Genomic DNA, 7,149 nt, shown 5'->3' on the forward strand with positions numbered 1-7,149 from the left:
TCCGATAAGTGCTACAACAGATGTCCTAGTACCGGTGGGTGCTAACCTTCCATGTTTTACAATGTGCGTGTAGCATGGAATTACGTGTGGGAAACATGCTTTTTTGTGTAAGATATAAAAGGGTTGGGACTTACGATTTTGAAGAGTTTCAGCCCATTTTTACATTTAACAAGAAATGGGCCTTAAGATCAGATCTGCCCATAATAATAGTCCCTAAATAACCACTGGTACAATCGGTAGTATATGCAGGTTGAAAAAAATCCCGTGTTTCACACAAGGTTTGTAGTCCAACACAGCACTACAGTAAACAAACATCGCATGAACCATGCTATTATTTTGAAAGAACAATCAACCCTTGGGCCAACCACACATGATGACTAGGTTGGTTGTGTCTTGGTTGGGTTTAAAATATTGTTAAAAATAAAAACAATGATTTTGATACATGTGTATGTATGAACAATGGTGATTTTTTTAATAAAAATTGTTGTTTTAAGTCACTATTAACTTTTAAGTTGCATTATATGGCAAAAGTGTTGCAAAGTTACCTGGAAGGTAGCGTATAAATTTGCATGAAAAACGGTGAATCGTTGACAGGTCAAAATATGTTATTTCAGGTAAACAAAACTTTAGTAAACATGTCTTATGAAATTGTGCAACAGGGATCAATGCAAGATAGTTTTCTTCACATTGGTAGAAGCGGATGAGTTTGTCGTAAATAGATCAAACTAAATGATATGATGTCACGGCTGAGCCACGATAACTAACGAGAACGGCGTTTCTAACGGACAGGAAGTATCAATATATTTGTTTGTCAATCGTCAACAACTATCTGAACTAACTAGTTACTTAAAAGGCATGATATGCTGGAGGAGCACCGGCTGCAATGTAAAGACAATATTAAATCCAGGGGTTCCACAGAAGTCAGCTGTTGTTTCCAGCGCGGAGTATGCCGTTTACATTGTAAGTACAACTTATTTTATTTGACTGAGCAATTTTACAATTGAACAATCATTGCGCTTTTATCTGTCTTTCATATTGTCTGTTTAAATCTCTGGTTTAGATTGAACGGAATTAAACCCAGCCGTGTTTGGTAAACACATTTTTGAGCCTTCAAATCTTGGTAAGTAGACTTTGACATTATTGTTAATCAGCTTTAATTACCTGTATACGCCTGTTAAACCTCTATGTATTTATTTCAGACCATGTGACCAGCATCTGTGTCAGTTGAACTGGGCAGTTGTGATCTTACACAACCTGAACAGATACTTTCTGTGTAAGTCTAATCATTTACAGACATTTTTAGTCTTGTACTAAAATGTTATTAACAATTACGACAGTATGCATACAGCTAAACCTTTGTTCCCTATTTACTAACCAACAGATTGAGGACCCCCAGTTATGATACAGAGTACATCACCATAATGGCTTCAGTTACAGACACCTTACTGCACAGTGTCAGGGGATTTTTGTTTCATGTTTGAAAGCTGAAGGTAATACTTATTTTACCGTCAACACATCAAAACTGTGATGTACGTAAATGTATGTTTGAGTTAGAATATTTTAACCTGTAAATGGATCGTTATTTACATGTTAAGCTAGAGAAATGGTGAAAGATAATGCTAACAACAGACCAGACACGGAACAACCAACAACATCTACACATAATCAACAGACCACACACCAAAATACAAACAAATCGACTATTACTTTGTTACAGCGATGCACACAATAATCCTCAGATACAAGGTTTGTTAACCGAGCTTAGTAGCCCACTTTTTTCACATGATCTAGTTGACTCTCCTCCGAGATTTCTGATGCAAACTCATTGCAATGATGGCGATGTTAGAGTTATACAACGTAAGGCGTTTGACAACGTTGAATTACGACAGTTGATACATATACAAAATACTGGTAAAGTTGGGGATTTTGGCACATTCTATGCAATCATTATGGCAAGCTTGGATACTTTGATAGCGATGTAAATCTCAAACACGGTTAATAGAGCAGATTATCAATAAAAAAAGAAGGCAGGCATTTATATGTGGCTGTGAATAATGATTCTACATGTTTTTCCGTTTGTTTGATGGGTATGTTGAACCCACAGTACACATGCTGAGGCCCTGGTTAGTGGTCGTGAGTTACATAAGGGCGCTGGTTTAATGTTAGATGATTGTGTGGCATTCACAGATAATTGTTCGGTTTGAAGAAATTACAGGGTGTAAAATTGTTGTCTTTCATCGAACATGGGATGGTCACTTTACCAAGTTTCAAAACAGAAAGGACACCCACCCTAGAACCGTCTTTATGTACTTACACGATAACCATTTCTATGGCATCGTAAATCTGAAGGGTTTTCTGGGTGTGTCATATATTTTTTGAGGGTTGTTATAGAGGTCTTAACACCTGTGGCGATCATGGCTGTTAACATAGCTGTATTTTATGTCTTCATGAAGATTGTCATACCCAACCCTGTAACACAAAACAGTGCCCGAACTTTAAGAGGGTTTGTTATTCTGACTTTTGTTATAGACAGCATAAACGCTTGAAGCACCACAAAATGTGGGTCGTTGGGTTAGCAGGTGTGACCAGAAGAAATACTGTCTAGATTGCGGCCGTCATTACAATGTTAGTATTACCAATTATAAAGCGCACAAGTGCACGGCTAATGTGTAATGTGGATCTGGTGGTTGAAATGAAACATCAGTGTTTCATAAAACCCTCTAATCCTAAGGACCCCAGTGAGTGCTACATATTTTATGATTTTGAGACAATTGGCAATCTGGTGAATGGTGTACACACTGCAAATTTTGTGTGCGCAATAAGCTTTGACAACGAGACGTGGTGTTCAGCCGGAGATGGTTGTGTCGCTGCTTTTTTCCAAAAGTTTAGGCAACCAAAAGGTTGCTCTAAAGGTTTTGATGGTTAAATCTTGATGCAGTACCTTGCTAACAATGGTTTTGGCACGGCACTTATTGCTAATGGTAGCAAGCTCATGATTTTTACAGACAGCTCATTCAATCAGAGATCCATTGATAGTCATTGCTTCCTACCGATGAAGCTGGTGACCATGCTATGGGTTTTAAGTTTAACATCAAGGAGAATGAGAACTACAGTGAGGAGAACAAGTATTTGATACACTGAAGGTTTTCCCACTTCCAAAGCATGTAGAAGTCTGTAATTTTTATCATAGGTACTCTTCAACTGTGAAAAAATCCAGAAAATCACATTTTATGATTTTAAAGTAATTGATTTGCATTTTATTGCATGACATAAGTATGTGATACATCAGAAAAACATAAATTAATATTTGGTACAGAAACCTTTGTTTGCAATTACAGAGATAATACGTTTCCTGTAGTTCTTAATTTCTATCAGTTTCTATCAGGACGTCCAACGCATCGCAGTTTGTTGCATATGGGGCTGCGTATCCGAAGACCAGTCAGGGTCATATAAAAACTGCATTTCAGTGGGAAACTCTTTGGAGGACAAGTGCATCTATAGAATGCATGAACTAACCCCCCCTATTCAAAAGTCTGCATACCCTTAGTTTTGCAGCAATGACAGCATGCAGTTTTTGTAATAGTTGTCTATGAGGCCCCAAATTCTTGCAGGTGGTATAGCTGCCCATTCGTCTTGGGAAAATGCCTCCAGGTCATGCAAAGTCTTTGGTCGTCTTGCATGAACTGTACATTTGAGATCTCCCCAGAGTGGCTCAATGATATTAAGGTCAGGAGACTGTGATGGCCACTCCAGCCATCACAAGATTCCCTGTGCCTTTAGAGCTCACAAACCCCCAAAACATCAGTGAGCCACCACCATGCTTCACAGTGCGGATGGTATTCTGTTCACTATAGACCTTGTTAACCCCTCTCCAAACATAGCACTTATGGTTGTGACCATAAAGCTCTTTTTTGTTCTCGTCACTTGAAATTATAGTTTGCCAGAAACTGTGAGGCATGTCAAGGTGTTCTCGGGTATATTGTAACCAGGCTTTTTTGTGTCATTGGCGCAGTAAAGGCTTCTTTCTGGTAACTCGACCATGCAGCTCATTTTTGTTCAAGTATTGTCATATTGTGCTCCTTGAAACAACCACACTGTGTGTTTCCAGAGCAGCCTGTATTTCTCATGAGGTTACCTGTGGGTTTTTCTTTGTATCCTGAACAAATCTTCTGGCAGTTTTGGCTGAAATCTTTCTTGGTCAACCTGACCTTGGTATCAAGAGATCCCTAATTTTTTCACTTCTTAAGAAGTGATTGAACAGTGCTGACTGGCATTTGCAAGGCTTGGATATCTTTTTATATCCTTTTCCATCTTTATAAAGTTCCATTACTTTGTTATGCAGGTCTTTTGACAGTTCTTTTCTGCTCCCCATGGTTCAGTATATAGCCTGTTCAGTGCATCCACGTGAGAGATAAAAAACTCATTGACTATTACCCTGGCGGGTCTTACAGCAGGGGCAGACTGTGGTGACTGCGTGGGCGGTTATCATGTAATGCCTGATGAAATGGCTCTGTCCTACCCCCCCCCCCCCCCCACAATTTAAAAAGCCACAGGTGTGGGAAATTCACCTTTAATTGCCATTTTCACCTGTGTGTATCACTTTGTGTGTCTGTAACAAAGCCAAACATTCAAGAGTATGTAAACTTTTGATCAGGGCCATTTGGGTGATTTGTTATCATTAGGATTTAAAAAGGAGCCAAGCAACTGTGATAATAAATGGCTTCATATGATCATTATCCTTAAATGAAATACATTTTAGCATGATCAGTCATTTTTAAAAATCAATGCCAAAATTTCACAATTTCTACCAGGGTATGCAAACTTATGAGCACAACTGTTCAACCGGGGGTAGGAAGGGATAAAGGAACATAATTGTCTTTACAGGATGAATGTGCAGATTAATACAAAAATTAATATACCCATTCTAGCATAAGTATTGAAAATATTTCCAAATGACCCCAGAGAGCTTTGATTAATCTCTCCTTGCAAGAAATAAACTGCTAATTGTGCCAAGAGAGTTTTGGCTCCGTACCTACTTCCTAGGTACAGTTCCAATCGATGTAACTGCCATCAAAGGGGGAAACATTAGGAATAAGAGTTCTGCCATAGAATGGCTTATCTACATGTTGTTTCTATTTTCAAGCTCCACTTCCAGGAACATAAAAAGATATTAGTGAAACAGTACCAAAAGCAACTCAAAATGATGTGGTTCATCCAGAAGCATGCTTTATTCTAGGATAAGGACCATCATTTATGAATCTTAACCTTTATGAATCCCTTAATGGCTTACAACACATAGTAAATAAAGAAAACATTTGCAACTACCTGATGAGTCTGTTTACTTATAGAAAGATTAAAAAGCATAATTAACAAAATTTTTGCTGTGGCATAGTATAAAAAGATATTCCATATCATTATAGTTTTCTTGTCATTGTTCATTATTAAACGTACTAGTTTCCAAAAAATGTGGCAATATGTAAATAAAAACAGAATGCAATGATTTGCAATTTAGTTAAACCCTACGTTCAATAGAACATAGTGCAAAGACAACATATCAAATGTTGAAACAGACATTTTATTGTTTCTAAAAAAATATATGCCCACTTTGAATTTGATAGCAGCACCACATTTCAAAAAAGTTTGAACAGAGGCAAAACAAAACTACTAAAACAACAAAAGAAAACTAAATGTGGTGAAATTTCACACAACTTATTAGGTCATTCCAGAGAAAGTGAGGATGGGTAGGGGTTCACCACTCTGTGAAAGACTGTGCAGGCAAATAATGCAATAATTTAAGAATGCAATTTTACATTGAGAAAAGAGTTTGGGGATCACATCATCTACAGTATGCAATATCATTAAAAGTTTCAGAGAATCCAGAGAAATCTCTGTATGCAAGAGATAAGGCCAAAAACCAATATTGGCCTGCTGTGATCTTCGGGGCCTCAGAGGGCACTGCATTAAAACAAGACACGATTCTGTAGTGGAAATCATTGCATGCGCTCAGGAACACAATAGTTTTTGTTTACAGACATAAACCATTGTCTTTAAACACAGCACATCGCCGCATCCACAAATGCAGAATAAACCTCTACCATATGTACAAACCATGTATAAACAAGATTCAAAACCACCGCCACCTTCTCTGGGTCAAAGCTCATTAATTCAGGTGAAGTAGAAAACTGTCCTGTGGTCTCTCAAATCAAAATCTGAAACTACGCTCCATTGTGTGTTCTGACACCTTTCTATCAGTACCAGCATTAAAATGTTCAGCAATTTGAGCTACAGTAGCTCGTCTGTTGGATTGGACCACTTGGGCCAGCCTTCACTCCTCGCATGCATCAATGAGCCTTGGCTGCCCTTGAACCTGTTGCCAGTTCACCACTTTTCCTTCCTTGTACTACTTTTGATAGATACTGACCACTGCAGACTGGGAACACCCCACGAGGGTCGCTGTTTTAGAGATGCTCTGACCTAGTCATCAAGCCATCACAATTTGGCCCTTGTCAAAGTCGCCCAGTTACTTCCGCTTGCCCATTTTTCCTGCTTCTAACACATCAGATTTGAAGTATGTTCATTTGCTGCCTAATATATCCCTCCCACTGACAGGTGCCATGAAAACAAGATTATCAGTGTTATTCCCTTCACCTGTCAGTGGTCATAATGCTATGGCTGATCAGTGTATATATATATATATATATAGGTTTTGGAGCAACATATGCTGCCATCCAGATGACGTCATTTCAGGGAAGGTCTTGCTTATTTCAGCAAGACAATGCCAAACCGCATTCTGCACCTATTACAACAGCATGGTTCCTTAGTAAAAGAGTCCTGGTGCTAAACCGGCCTGCCTGCAGTCCAGACCAGTCACCCACTGAAAACATTTGGCGTATTATGAAACGAAAATTACAACAAAGGAAACCCCGAAATGTTGTGCTGCTGAAATCCTATATCAAGCAAGAATGGGAATACATATTCCAAATGTTTACGAAGTTTTGTTAAAAGAAGTGGTGCAACACAGTGGTAAACATTCACCTGTCCCAACTTTTCTTTAAACATGTTGCAAGATAGGCATGTATTTATCCAAAAACAAACATTTCAACATATGTTGTCTTCGTACTATTTTCAATTAAATATAGGGATAAATGA

This window comes from Esox lucius, chromosome 9 (genome assembly GCF_011004845.1).
Source record: "Esox lucius isolate fEsoLuc1 chromosome 9, fEsoLuc1.pri, whole genome shotgun sequence".
NCBI classification, from domain to species: Eukaryota; Metazoa; Chordata; class Actinopteri; order Esociformes; family Esocidae; genus Esox; species Esox lucius.